The following is a 13,448-nucleotide window of genomic DNA, read 5'->3' on the forward strand; positions in this document are numbered from 1 at the left end:
TGTTGTTTGTCTTTTGACAAAGATATCCTGTAAATTTAGTTTTAAGTTTCGTCATGTCATATTCAATATATATATATATTTTTTTTTATCAATTTTACTGGCATCTAATTTCAGTTAAAAAATAACATATTAGCTAATGGGAAGTACAAAATTAAACCAAATTCTCCTGAAATTAATAATATTACAATTATGTATTATTATATATATATATATATATATATATATATATATATATATATATATGTGTGTGTGTGTGTGTGTGTGTGTGTGTGTGTGTGTTTTATTTTTTCTTGTTTTTATTAAAAGTGATTCTTATATATACATTGTTACTTATTGTTAATATCTAGTGGGTTTATACTTTTTTGCGTTTTTCAAAAAAAGCATCATTAACAAACATTTTGACTGTAAGTTCATACGAGAAATTGTTGTTAGAATACAATGTTACAAATGTGTATCCAATCGTTTGTCCTGATACACAATGAGGAGAGACAGGCGGTTGGTCTGAAAGCAATCAGCTCCGCTCCTGGCACTCCCAAAGGGAAGTGGACGCATGCTTCAGGTCTCCAAAGCCCTAAACAATCTGTGGCCTAACAGGCTTTCTTAAAAGACTTTGAAAGTCAAACAATGTAGGAAGAGCGTGGCGAAGCATGAAGAACCTATGATGAATTAAAAGTTTGGCTGCCCAACACACTCATGGTTTTATATGTAGAAGCACACTCTTAAACACAAATCCACTCCAGAGCTATTCATGCCCTGGTAGCTTCCTTTGATTAATAAGCTGTTGCCAGGGGCTATGCACTATTTTGGACTAGATTCTGCCTTAACTTAGTATCTAAAAAAACTGAATCTCTGCAGTGCGTGTAAAGTGACAGGAGCCCCAAATGTCAGCATCTCTCCACTGCACCGAGGGGTTGGGTTCTCTCGCCATGCCAAAGAGCAAGTGGACCTCACAGCCAGCCCTCGTCCAAGAGAGCGAGTGCCATTGTAATACACTCTTACAGGCCAGAGGCTTTGGAACAAAACAAACCAGAAAGGGCAGCATTGCTAAGCAATGCTAGATCAGATTAGGTCACTTTCATGATGTTGTATGATGCTAGTGAAGGTGAATATTTAATTTGCATATATAATGTATGGTGCAGTTTTAAAAAATGAATAATTAACTGTCTACTTTTAGTCTGTGGTGTGTTTAAAGGCCATGTAGCTGAGTGCTAATGCAAACCCTGATATATTTGAGACTAAAAAGTGTTTGATGGGTTAGTTCACCCAGAAATTAAAATTATGTCATTTATTACTCACCCTCAAGTCGTTCTTTTGTTTTGAATCAGTGGTTCAGAGCGCCAAAGTCACATGATTTCAGCAGTTTGACATGCGATCCAAACCACTGATTCGAAACAAAAGATTCAAAGCAGTGTTTTGAAATCGCCCATCACTAGATATTGTTGAAAAGTCGTTATTTAGTTTTTTTGGCACACAAAAAGTTTTCTCGTCGCTTTATATTATTAATATAGAACCACTGTACTCACATTAACTGTTTTAAATATGTTTTTAGTACCTTTCTGGGCACTGAAAGTGTGAATTAACTTGCTGGCAATAGAGCCATCGGATTTCATCAAAAAAAGATCATAATTTGTATTCCGAAGATGAACAAAGGTCTTATGGGTGTAGAATGACATGAGGATGAGTAATTAATGGCATTATTTTCATTTTTTTTCCCAGATAATTCTAAAGGAAGAATTCCTATAGGAATTTCTATCATGAAGGTGTACTACAGCATGTGCTCTCTATCGACATCTTTGGTTGAAACATAAAATTGCTAGTTACTAGTGGAGGAGAAACTAACTGCTATTGTTCATGAGGTATGAATGTTGCATGTCATCATATCAAAACAGATTAACTACACCAAGATCAGTGATAGCAAGTGATAAGAAAATCCTATAAGATATATCCAAAGTAGCACAGTATCTGCACCATATAACCTTTTTTTTTTCTTTGTTTACAGACAAGATATAAATATGTAAGGATTAAGCCTGATTTTTTTCAGAAACAGAATATATATATATATATATATATATATATATATATATATATATATATATATATGTACAAAAAAACATGTTGTGCATCAAATATGAACATCAAGTCTGCCTTTCTCTCTTCAGTTTTATTGTCTCTATATCTCTTTTTCTATATGCACTGTCCATTTCTACACCCCCCCCCCCCCCCCCACCACCACCACCACCACCACCACACCCCACCCCCCCTCGCTCTCTGCTAATCTCAAAAGTAGAACAGCCCCTTCCTATCACTTCTCCTAAAAAAGGAAGCAAGCGTGCCTCTGTAACTCAGATGGTGGAGGCTGGAGACAATGTGTGACGGGTTGCGTTCTCTCTGACCCCTCCCAGGGGAGCTTGTGTTTTAGTTCGGGTGGGACATGAGGGTGCATTAACTCCCTCCATTCTTCTCCCGGTGGGGTTCTCCAGAGGCGGGATGCAGATCAGAGCAGCATGTGTCTCTGGAGATATAAGGTCGGTGTTCCGTAGGATGAGAATATGATATGACAGATTGCAGTGAAGGGTCACAGCTTACACACTTAGATCTACACGCACAGATACTGACATGTGCTGACATATAATATGCGCACACACTCAGCTACAAAACCAAAAATGGTAAAACAAACAGTCATCTCAATGAAGGGGCTGACCTGAAATCAGTCAGCTCACTAATTTTGCTGCTCTAAATATCTCGACATATTCAAGGAGAGATCCTGACAGGCAGAGGGGATGATGATAGCTTAGTTCTAACAGCTCCAAGCTGTTTCCGGAGAGGTTGTACTTTTGGTGCCAAAGTTGCTAAGGCGTCAGGGTGAACCAACAGTTGAAGAGCCAATGAAATCACAGTCCTGCTGTATCACCGTTTTGCCCCTGAACAAGACATTTAACCTCATGCTGTTTCAGGGGAATGTGTCAGACCAGCATAGGTCGCTTTGGATAAAACCATCTGTTTAGATTCCTTAAGTTTTTTTATGGTTACAAGGTCCAAAATGAATTTCCCTCATTACTATTTTTAGGCTGAGTTGACATTTAATTCAGAAAGAAAAGAAAAGAAAAGAAAAGAAAAGAAAAGAAAAGAAAAGAAAAGAAAAGAAAAGAAAAGAAAAGAAAACAGTAATATCCAAAATACTAATTATAAGGCATTTTGAACTGGCTTTTTAATGTCTATCATGGCCTTATTGTTCAGATCTTGTAAGTAAATAGTCATTTAGTGCTTTTTTTTTTGTTTTAAAGAAAGAAATTAATACTTTTATTTAGCAAGGTAGTATTAAATTGATCAAAAGTGACAGTAAAGTCATTTATAATATACAAAATATTTCTATTTCAAATAAAAGCCTCAAGCACCCGTGCGTGTTTCGTCCTATCTGTAAATAAAGAAAAGTTGTTCTTGCTACTTTTACGCGTGTATGGTGAGGGAGTGGCATCAAGTGTGCCGCACAAATCCATAAAATGCCAAAGCACCTGATCACCTCCAGGTGGGTGGGGTCATAAACCCCGCCCACTTCAAAGATGGTTTCTGTCATTTTACATAGTTTTTATCATGCTGATGTAAGTTCAGAGTTAGGTTACATTTTTTTTTTTTTTTTTTTTCAAACAGATATCACAATTCTCCTGAGATTCTGAACAGACAGCTAACAAAAAAAAAAAAAAAACATGTACCAGAGGTTCTGACAAAATGTTAATCGCTGCAGTCTATTTAAACTTTTTAATGAATTATTTTAAAAAATCAGTTGGACCCACTTTATATTAAGTGGCCTTAACTACTATGTACTTACATATAAATTAATAATTTAATACAATGCACTTATTGTGTTCATACATGTTTTTACATTGTACTTATATTTTAAAAACACCTGCATGTAATTACATCTGTATTTAATTTCTGTAATTACATTTATAATTACACTGTTGACCCATCCCTTAACCCTTACCCCTACCCTTAAACCTACCCATACCACCAAACTTGTCCCTAACTTTACCCGTATCCCACCTCAATAACTGCAAATGTGTTTTGCAATTCAATATGAATCCAATAAGTACATTGTACTTATTTTTTGATGTAAGTACATAGTAGTTAAGGCCACTTAATATAAAGTGGGACCAATCAGTTTGAATGATTGATTCAGTAACTCCTAAATATTTCGCTTGTTTCATTACTGGATGAATCAGTGTTTTTGAATGAATCTTTTGAATGAATGATTCAATGACAAATACATTTTTTACAGTCACTTGTCGCTATCTGGTGAACAATGTAATCGATACAATCATCATTGAAGCGCCATATTGCTTTCAAAAGGTGATCCATTTTGATCACTACCATAGACAGTGTTTATATCCAAACTATAAACTTTTATCACAGTTCTTTTGTAACATTTATAACACAGAAAAAAAAATACACATAAATAATAACACTGTGTGGTTGACTGTTCTGAAAAGACTGTTTGCAAAGCTGGTCTGGGTCAGCGACAGCGGCGTCGCATGTTTGAATATTCCGGTTATATTTTTGTCAAAGGTTTAATAGACACATGAATCATTGTCAATTATAGGAATAAGATAGTGTGAGTATTTGAATCGAGATCACGACCTTTTAACAATTAATCATGAGGCACTACTCATAAACCTAGTAGTGAATGTTTTATGAGCAGTAGGATAACCATATTAGTCCACACAGTCTCACGCAGAGGCAAAGCAAAAGTAAAACAATGTTCTACTGCAAAATGCATGTTTTTTTGTTTGTTTGTTTGTTTGTTTGTTCTGTTTTTTTGCATGGGACAAAAGTTACATAGTGTACCTTTAACTGTTTTCAACAATTACAATAATACGAAATTTTTCTTGAGCAGCAAATCAGCATGATTTCTGAAGGATCATGTGACACTGAAGACTGGAGTAATGATGCTGAAAATTTAGCTTTGCATCACAGGAATAAATTACATTTTAATAATTTTTTTTTTTAAATTGTAATAATATTTCACAGTTTTATTGTGTATTTTTAATCAGTTAAAAGCTTTCTTGAGTGTAATATTTTACATCCACTTTTTACATGTAAAATTACTATTTCATTCTGCTTTCTAAAGACTAAAGTTTAATTGTAATTATTTTCTAAGTGCCTTACAGTACAGAAATGTTCTTTGTTAAGTTGGGTTTTACAAAACATAAAAGATGCAGTGTATTATTTTTGCATCATTAGCAGCACCAAACTGAACTGAAAAAAAGAGGTTTCGCACTCTCTTTCCCCGTTTTTCAGACATTGTTTGGACAGCATTGGCTGGGCAATGTTGCTGTGTCGGCCTGCACAAACAAATGAGCAATGCAGAAAAAGCTACAGATCCACAGTGTTTACACTTTTTGAGGAAATCAACTTACAAACGGCTTACGTAAATTTGTCTCCACACATTAAGTCAGAATGGGAGAAACTATTTTAACTTCAAAAAAATTACACACATCATCTCCAAGGAACAATTCCTTTGACAGAAGCTTTGCTTGCAAAGAGAAACTTTGGTTCTCTTTAACAAGCCATCGGATACAGAAGAATGTTTCTCAATAACAGCTTTAATCATATTAAACAAGCACAAAAAAGTCTCCAGATAACATTAGCCAGGAGGAAATTCTCTCCTCTCTCACCTTTGTTAAAACCCTTTAATTTATTTACTTGGAATATTCCATCATGATGGAACAACAAACAACAGCCAGGAGAGACTTGCTATTGAGTCAACAACCTCATTTCGATGTTTGCTCTCTGTCTTAATATCGTCTCAATTCAGCTGTTCATCTTTGCAGTCCATTCTTTGAGCAGTACAAGGGGTCGTGGAGGTCTGGAGTTGCTAGGTGACTCTCGACAGGAAGATCAGAGAACAGACGTGACTGTAGACCCTTGACATCAAGCTTAGTGCTGAGACGTCACTGGTCATGTTTGGGCTGCTTAATGACAAGCAAAGAGTAGAGGCTCCTTCTGGCCTGTTCGCGTACACACACACACACACACACACAAACTTAAATGAGAATGATATACATAGACAGGATCTAAGCACCAGAAGATATTTTGAATCCCTGTTAATTGGCCCAGAAGAGGCATGGAGCGAAAATAATCCCGCTGACAGGAAACGTCCTTCAAACAAACACAAACCTCTATGACATAGATGCCGAATTCAAATCGTTAGACACAAACACAGTAATTTGTAGAGTGCCATAGATATTCAGATGCTGTAAAAAGATGTTTTTCGCTTTTTCAAACTATTGTCAGGTATCTCCCAGTAAAATAATTGAAGGTCTTTTGCAACTTGATGAAACTTGATGCGTTTTCTATAAATCTATAAATACAAGTCAGCCTGACTGGCACAGTAACAAAAAGACATCAAATATTCTTGCACTCTATATTATTCACCTAATGGCTTGGGTATACTAATGCATCTGCACAACTTTCAAAGTATACTCATGCTGGATGAAAGCTGGTGGACAAAACAAATTCCATTTCTATACTCTCCAAGACATCAGAGGGCAGCACTGAGTCGTGTCATTTAGTGGATCCGCCATTGCATGCCAGTTTAGAACAAAAACCAAAACAAAAACAATGGAGAATGGCATATGCTGCTTTGTTTATTGTTCTTGGAACAGCGTGCTGTTTTGTATCACTCTTTTCGCACTCTTCTTCGACTACTTCACAATACTACTTCATCACAACTGCGTATTGCCACCTAGTGTACTCTTTTGTATGCACTGTCCATGCAGACACAAAAATGGGGCTGCACGCATGAGCCGTGCACGTACAACAGTGTATGCGCAAGGTAAATGTTGAGACAAAAGAGTTCCGCTCCGTCTCACGCACAGTTGAGGGCGCAAGACTTTCAAAGTATACTCTTTTGGCCTTGAGCTAGCGTGGAATCTTGTGGACTATGTTTTCAAGACTACGGCTGCGTCCAAAAACTGGAAAATGCTGCCTTCTGAGGACACATTTCAAGGTAGTAAGGCATCAAGGCACGTCCGAATCCAATGTTAGCTTCACTTCCTGTCTCATGAGATACCTTCCTCAGATCGATTTTTGAAGGAATCATGGATGTATCCTTAGCTGCCTTTGATATCCCACAATCCTGTGCTTTCCATTCTGTGACAGTTGAGCTAGAAAAATAAAGATGGCGTCCGAAAGTTGCGTTTGCTGCTCATTTTGTGTATAAATGTACGATTTTGACCAACATATTTCAATTTTGATATCATTTCTATCGAGAAATTACTACTGTAATAATTAAATATTTGTTTAGTTCTCACCAAAGCTCACGCTATATTGCTGTAGATCATTAAACTGTTACGCTGCCTCAGAAGTCTGTCCGAAATCAATTTCGTGAGGTACCTTCATGCACAAACGCTACCGTACAAGTCATTCTCTTATAAGACAGCGAGGCAGCAAGGCAGCTACCTAGGTTTTCGGACGCAGCCCTCAAGTCACTCGCACATGCACTATTGTACACGCACTGTCCGCGTGACACAAATATTGGGCTGCAAGCGGACTCTCCTGATGATGAAAATTACTTCACACAGACTGTTGTGGAACACAGACAGCTGAAGTATACTTTGGGCTTTATGCGCCAGAGAAACCATCTTAAGAATTTTGTGTTTGAACTTCCATTTTTGCATTAGCTCTGTATATTAGGGTGAAGTGGATTTACTTATTGTAGAGTTAACAAAAGTTATCATGAGCATTGTAATGTTTTGAGTGGCTGTAATAACAAATGTCAGTAGACCGGGAAGATTTTAAAATGAGCGATTTGTTCATAAATCCGTAAGATCTTACCTTCATGCTGTGGAAATACAAACCGGAAGACAGAAGACAACAAGCGCAGCACTGAAAAAGGGCGGGACTACATGAAGTTTATACTTTGGGTTATATATATATATTTACCTTGTACATTTTTACAATATTTTAATATATATATATATATATATATATATATATATATATATATATATATATATATATATATATATACACAAACTGAAATAATATATTATAATATTTATATTAAAATCTAAATTTGTTGTAATTTGTTAATTACATTGAATGTAGTTTATTTTTAATTTCTGCATATACTAATGCATTGTGCAATTTCAAGTTGCATAATATTAATCAATTAATTATGAATGTACATGATATTTATATAAATTATATATAAATTAATGCTAACCCAGATTTAAGAAAATGTGTGTGTGTGTGTGTGTGTGTGTGTGTGTGTGTGTGTGTGTGTGTGTGTGTGTTGAATTCTCTTTAAAAGTTTAAAATGTATTAATTTTTTCAAGACCATTACTCACATTCTTCTAAATCAGTAGATCTGACTTAACAAAGTGGCATGATGATGATAATCTCTCTCTAGTCGAGTGTCATCAACACCAGCTACAGCTGCCCTTTAGGTTTCACACAGTCATTTAAGGCTGGAAAATTATCAGTTCATCCATGTCTTTAATAATGGACCACATATTGTATGTTCTTATCAGTCCACACTGCATGCTCCCTAATTACACAGATAAAACTAAAGGACATGGCAACATATAACCATCAGGCTGTCAATCATTATGGGTCACGTTGAACATCTTATCAACTAACAATTAATAAATTTAAAGAATCTTTCATGGAATCCTTATCACTTTGATTAAAAAAAATGATGTGCGTAAGCAGCGATCAACAACAGGTCTGAATTGTGCTTTCATGCCACCAGTGTTTCTCCTGCATAAAAGAAGTGTGGCTCTAGAAAATAGCGATTTCTTAGTTTAATAGTACATTGAGTATTTCCTTTAAAAATGGACACAAATTATAAAATAGTTATTAGAAAGCAGCCAGGGCTTTTCACACTGCACTTAACCCCGGGTTATCGTCATTCTAAACACCGCTTTTAACCCCACGTAAAGGAATGCTTCCCACTTGTAATTTAAAAGCAATGTTAGCACCACTTTTTACCCAGGGTTATGAAACCCTGCTCCGGGTTTTTGCGGTGCCAAACTTGTACAGTGAAGAAGTGAAGAAGAGAATGTTTCATTCTTACCTTTATAGTCTGAAAAGTCCATTCAGTATAAACTTGATGGACCCTTTGTGTAAACATATATCGCGTGCAGTGTTCGTCCAATCACTGACACTGTCTCCACAAATATAGGGTTTATGAATTACAAACATTATCAGGATTAAATTGAATTTTCATGAGTAGCACATATATGCCTGTCACTGCATGTGGAACTTGCATCAAGCCTGACAGGGGTAGTTTTTATCCAATGGGTGAGTAGCAGCTGTCTGCATTAATCTATTACTTCATGAAATTCTATATTGCAATAGATAATGCTACTAAAAAGCTTACAGCGTTTCAGCATGAATGCTACAACCTGTTAACATGTAGCAATTTAATGGTGTTTATGAGGACAATATCAAAAATTTAAAAGCATTTGTAGCCTGCACGCATGGTCACTTTGCAGTTGCAATAATCACATAATATGGATATCAAAGCTCTTTTGTTTTTTCTGGATTTTGTGATATGACAAGTTTACATATCATATGTCATAAACTTCAGCTTCTCTGTTACGCATCTAGATTCACACAAACCCCAGCAATGATCACTTTATTAACCCTCCTGCTAAATATTTCCTTTAAATGAGTTTAAAGATCAGCAGATCAATGTTAACAAGATCAAGAAACGGAGACAGAGATTCTGTATTTACCCCAAAGTCTCCTATCTGCCCAAAACAGTAGCATGTTGTCCCGTGAGAAAAAGGGAACTACAGTAAGTGTGCGTGTACAGTGATAAGATAACACTGTTAATTTAATAAACAGATTATAAATACTGTCTGACAGAGGGAGTGGGAGACACAGGGAGGGAAAATAGAGGTGTGAAACTAAAAGGAAAAAGAGCACAGAAGCACTGAAAGACACACAAACGCAAACAGACAGGCATTATCTCGTTGTTACAGTGCTGTGAACACCAGCTGATGCAGGAACCTGGAGCTTCTACTTCGCAACCGTGAATCACCTGCAGAATGTGAGTTACATCTTTTCACTGCCTTTTTGTAAGATTGTTAACATTGGAGTGAAAATAATTTTATATCTTCCTTGCAGTTTCATATACTAAACTGCAGAACATGGATATCAAATTCAAGGTTTAATTTTTTTGGAAAGTAAAGATATCTTTGGGTTTACGTTTTAAGAATTATAGAATGTAATTTATTCCTGTGATGGTAAAGCTGAATTTTCAGCATCATTACTCCAGTCTTCAGTGTCACATGATCCTTCAGAAATCATTTTTATATGCTGATTTGCTGCTCGAAAAACATTTCATATTATTATCGATGTTGAAAACAGTTGTGCTGCTTAATATTTTTATGGAAACCCTGATACATTCTTTTTCTGAATTCTTGATAGCATTCTAAAAAAAAAAAACATCATTTATTTGAAATATAAACCTTTTGCAACATTATAAGTGCTTAATGTCACTTTTGTTCAATTTAATGCATCCTTGAATAAAAGTATTCATATAAAAAAAATTAAAAAAAACTCACTGACCCCAAACTTAAAGCATGAGATGACCTGATTAAGTTTAAAGACTTGGCATTGTGAAAAGCATTGTGAATCACATAAGCAAGCCCATAAGCAGTTATGTTTAACATAAACAACTGATAAAATATAGATATTAGTGTTTGTTCTACATTTTGGAAAATCTGCAGACTGCCACCTGGTCATTTATTTCTGGATTCCAAGCAAAGACGCTAAACATTGACGAAGGTGGCCAGGTGGTATGTAGAAAGAATTATTACTTTTCATAATTGTTTAAAGATGGATGAGTTATCAACTTCTGTTCAGGCTACACTTCAGCAAACTGTTTGCTATGAGACCACACACATAGAAACTGTCCTCAGTTTGTTTATATATTTTGTTTAAAGATATTCGTTTAGTAGGCCGTTTGTTAGTTATTTTGGTGGCTGTCTAGATTGACAGCCCAGGGAGTTCAGGCACTCTACTGTTAATTACCACTCCAACTGTTTGATTCACTGTTAACTGAAGAGGCAATATTGTCATCAACCTCATACTTGCATGCTTAAACTATTCATTTATTTCAGCATGATTCACTGAGTGAGTATCTAGAGCATGAACACACATTTCTGTGCATGTGAAAGGGCCAGAGCATGTGATTCTCTCTCAGGAGAGGTGGAAAAACAGGAGTCGTGCAATGTAATATATTCATCTGACCAGTTAATGTTCACGCTGTTTAAAGCAAAAGGTCTTTTAATCGGTCTAAGAAAACACTGGACAAATGTTGTATAACTTGGTGAGCTTGGAATTTTGTCATGGAAACATTAAGCTCATGTTTCTACACTGTAGAGAATGCTGAATGAAAGTGTCTTAATTGCTGTTGCTATCAGCCGTCTCTCACCTGCATTTATGTTTGAGCATTCCTTGCAATCTATCATTTTTCTGACCTCTGTCATAAAGGTGTAAAATGAAAATGTTTGTTCTTGTGTAAATATGTTTCTGTGGTAACAAACGAATGGTTAAAAGGCGGGGAGAGATATTACAGTCTTAACTACAGGAAGATACCAAATCATATATACACACAAGAAATTGCACAGTGCAAATTGATATTGTCTTATATTCAGTCACACTTTTATTCAGTTTGTATACCATTAAATTTGTCTACCTTTGACTGAAAGAGTTTCTTCTATTAGTATTCCTTTCCACCTACAACCGCATTTTACATTTGCATGCTTATGCATGCATTTTTATGTATTTCTATACTTTTTGTTCGACAATGTTGTGCTGTGACATTTCCCTTGAAAATATCAAGTATTTTTGATCAGATGACACTAACAGAGGTTTCTCTTAGAGTCTTTATCAGTATTTCATCATGTTTACACTCAAGGGCTTTTCACACTGTGCTTAACTCTAGGTTATCATCGTTCTAAACACCGCTTTTAACCCCGGGTAAAGGAACATCTCACACTTGTAATTTAGAAGCGGGGTTATGAAACCTTGCTCCCGAGCAGGGTAAACGCTGCTTTTGTGCTGCTTTCAACATAATTTCAACTCTTAAATAATGTAGCTAATGTGTCTACTCCATTACACTCCATTACACACCAACTTTCAGTAATAAAAGGCTAATAAAGACCATAATACAATCTTTATTCCATGTGGTATGTTTTATTATAAATTAAAAGTTTACAAAAGTTTCATTTTTGACAAGTAGTCAATTTTAAAGGTGCCTTAGAATTAAATATTGAATTTACCTTGGCATAGTTGAATAACAAGAGTTCAGTACATGGAAATGACATACACTGAGTTTCAAACTCCATTGTTTCCTCCTTCTTATATAAATCTCATTTGTTTAAAAGACCTCCGAAGAACAGGCGAATCTCAACATAACACTGACTGTTACGTAACAGTCGAGATCATTAATATGTACGCCCCAATATTTGCATATGCCAGTCCATGTTCAAGCCATTAGACAAGGGCAGCCAGTATTAACGTCTGGATGTGCACAGCTGAATCATCAGACTAGGTAAGCAAGCAAGGACAATAGCGAAAAATGGCAGATGGAGCAATAATAACTGACATGATCCATGATATCATAATATTTTTAGTGATGTTTGTAAATTGTCTTTCTAAATGTTTCGTTAGCATGTTGCTAATGTACTGTTAAATGTGGTTAAAGTTACCATCGTTTCTTACTGTATTCACAGAGACAAGAGCCGTCGCTATTTTCATTATTAAACACTTGCAGTCTGTATAATTCATAAACACATCTTCATTCTTTATAAATCTCTCCAACAGTGTGTAATGTTAGCTTTAGCCACGGAGCATACTATCAAACTCATTCAGAATCAAATGTAAACTCAGAATCAAATGTAAACATCCAAATAAATACTTACGCGATTAGACATGCTGCATGACGAACACTTTGTAAAGATCCATTTTGAGGGTTATATTAGCTGTGTGAACTGTGTTTATGCTGTTGGCAAGCGCAAGCTCCGGGGGAGGGGGAGCACGAGAATTAAAGGGGCCACGCTGAATCGGTGCATAGTTAATGATGCCCCAAAATAGGCAGTTAAAAAATGAATAAAAAAAAATCTATGGGGTATTTTGAGCTGAAACTTCACAGAAACATTCAGGGGACACCTTAGACTTATATTACATCTTTTAAAAAGACGTTCTAGGGCACCTTTAATTAAAGCTCATTCATAATTAAAGAACGTTCAACCTTTATCAAATAATATTGAATGAATGTTTGTTATCAAAATAGATCATCCATGTGTTTTAATGATTATTTTTCTGTATCATCCAGGTACACAGTGACAAATGGTCACTAATGAGAACTAATGATGATTTGGTCGTTACAAGCAGTGTTGTATTCAACAAACGATAATAAATAATAATAAAAG

The sequence above is a fragment of the Megalobrama amblycephala genome, linkage group LG2, assembly GCF_018812025.1.
Source record: "Megalobrama amblycephala isolate DHTTF-2021 linkage group LG2, ASM1881202v1, whole genome shotgun sequence".
NCBI classification, from domain to species: domain Eukaryota; kingdom Metazoa; phylum Chordata; class Actinopteri; order Cypriniformes; family Xenocyprididae; genus Megalobrama; species Megalobrama amblycephala.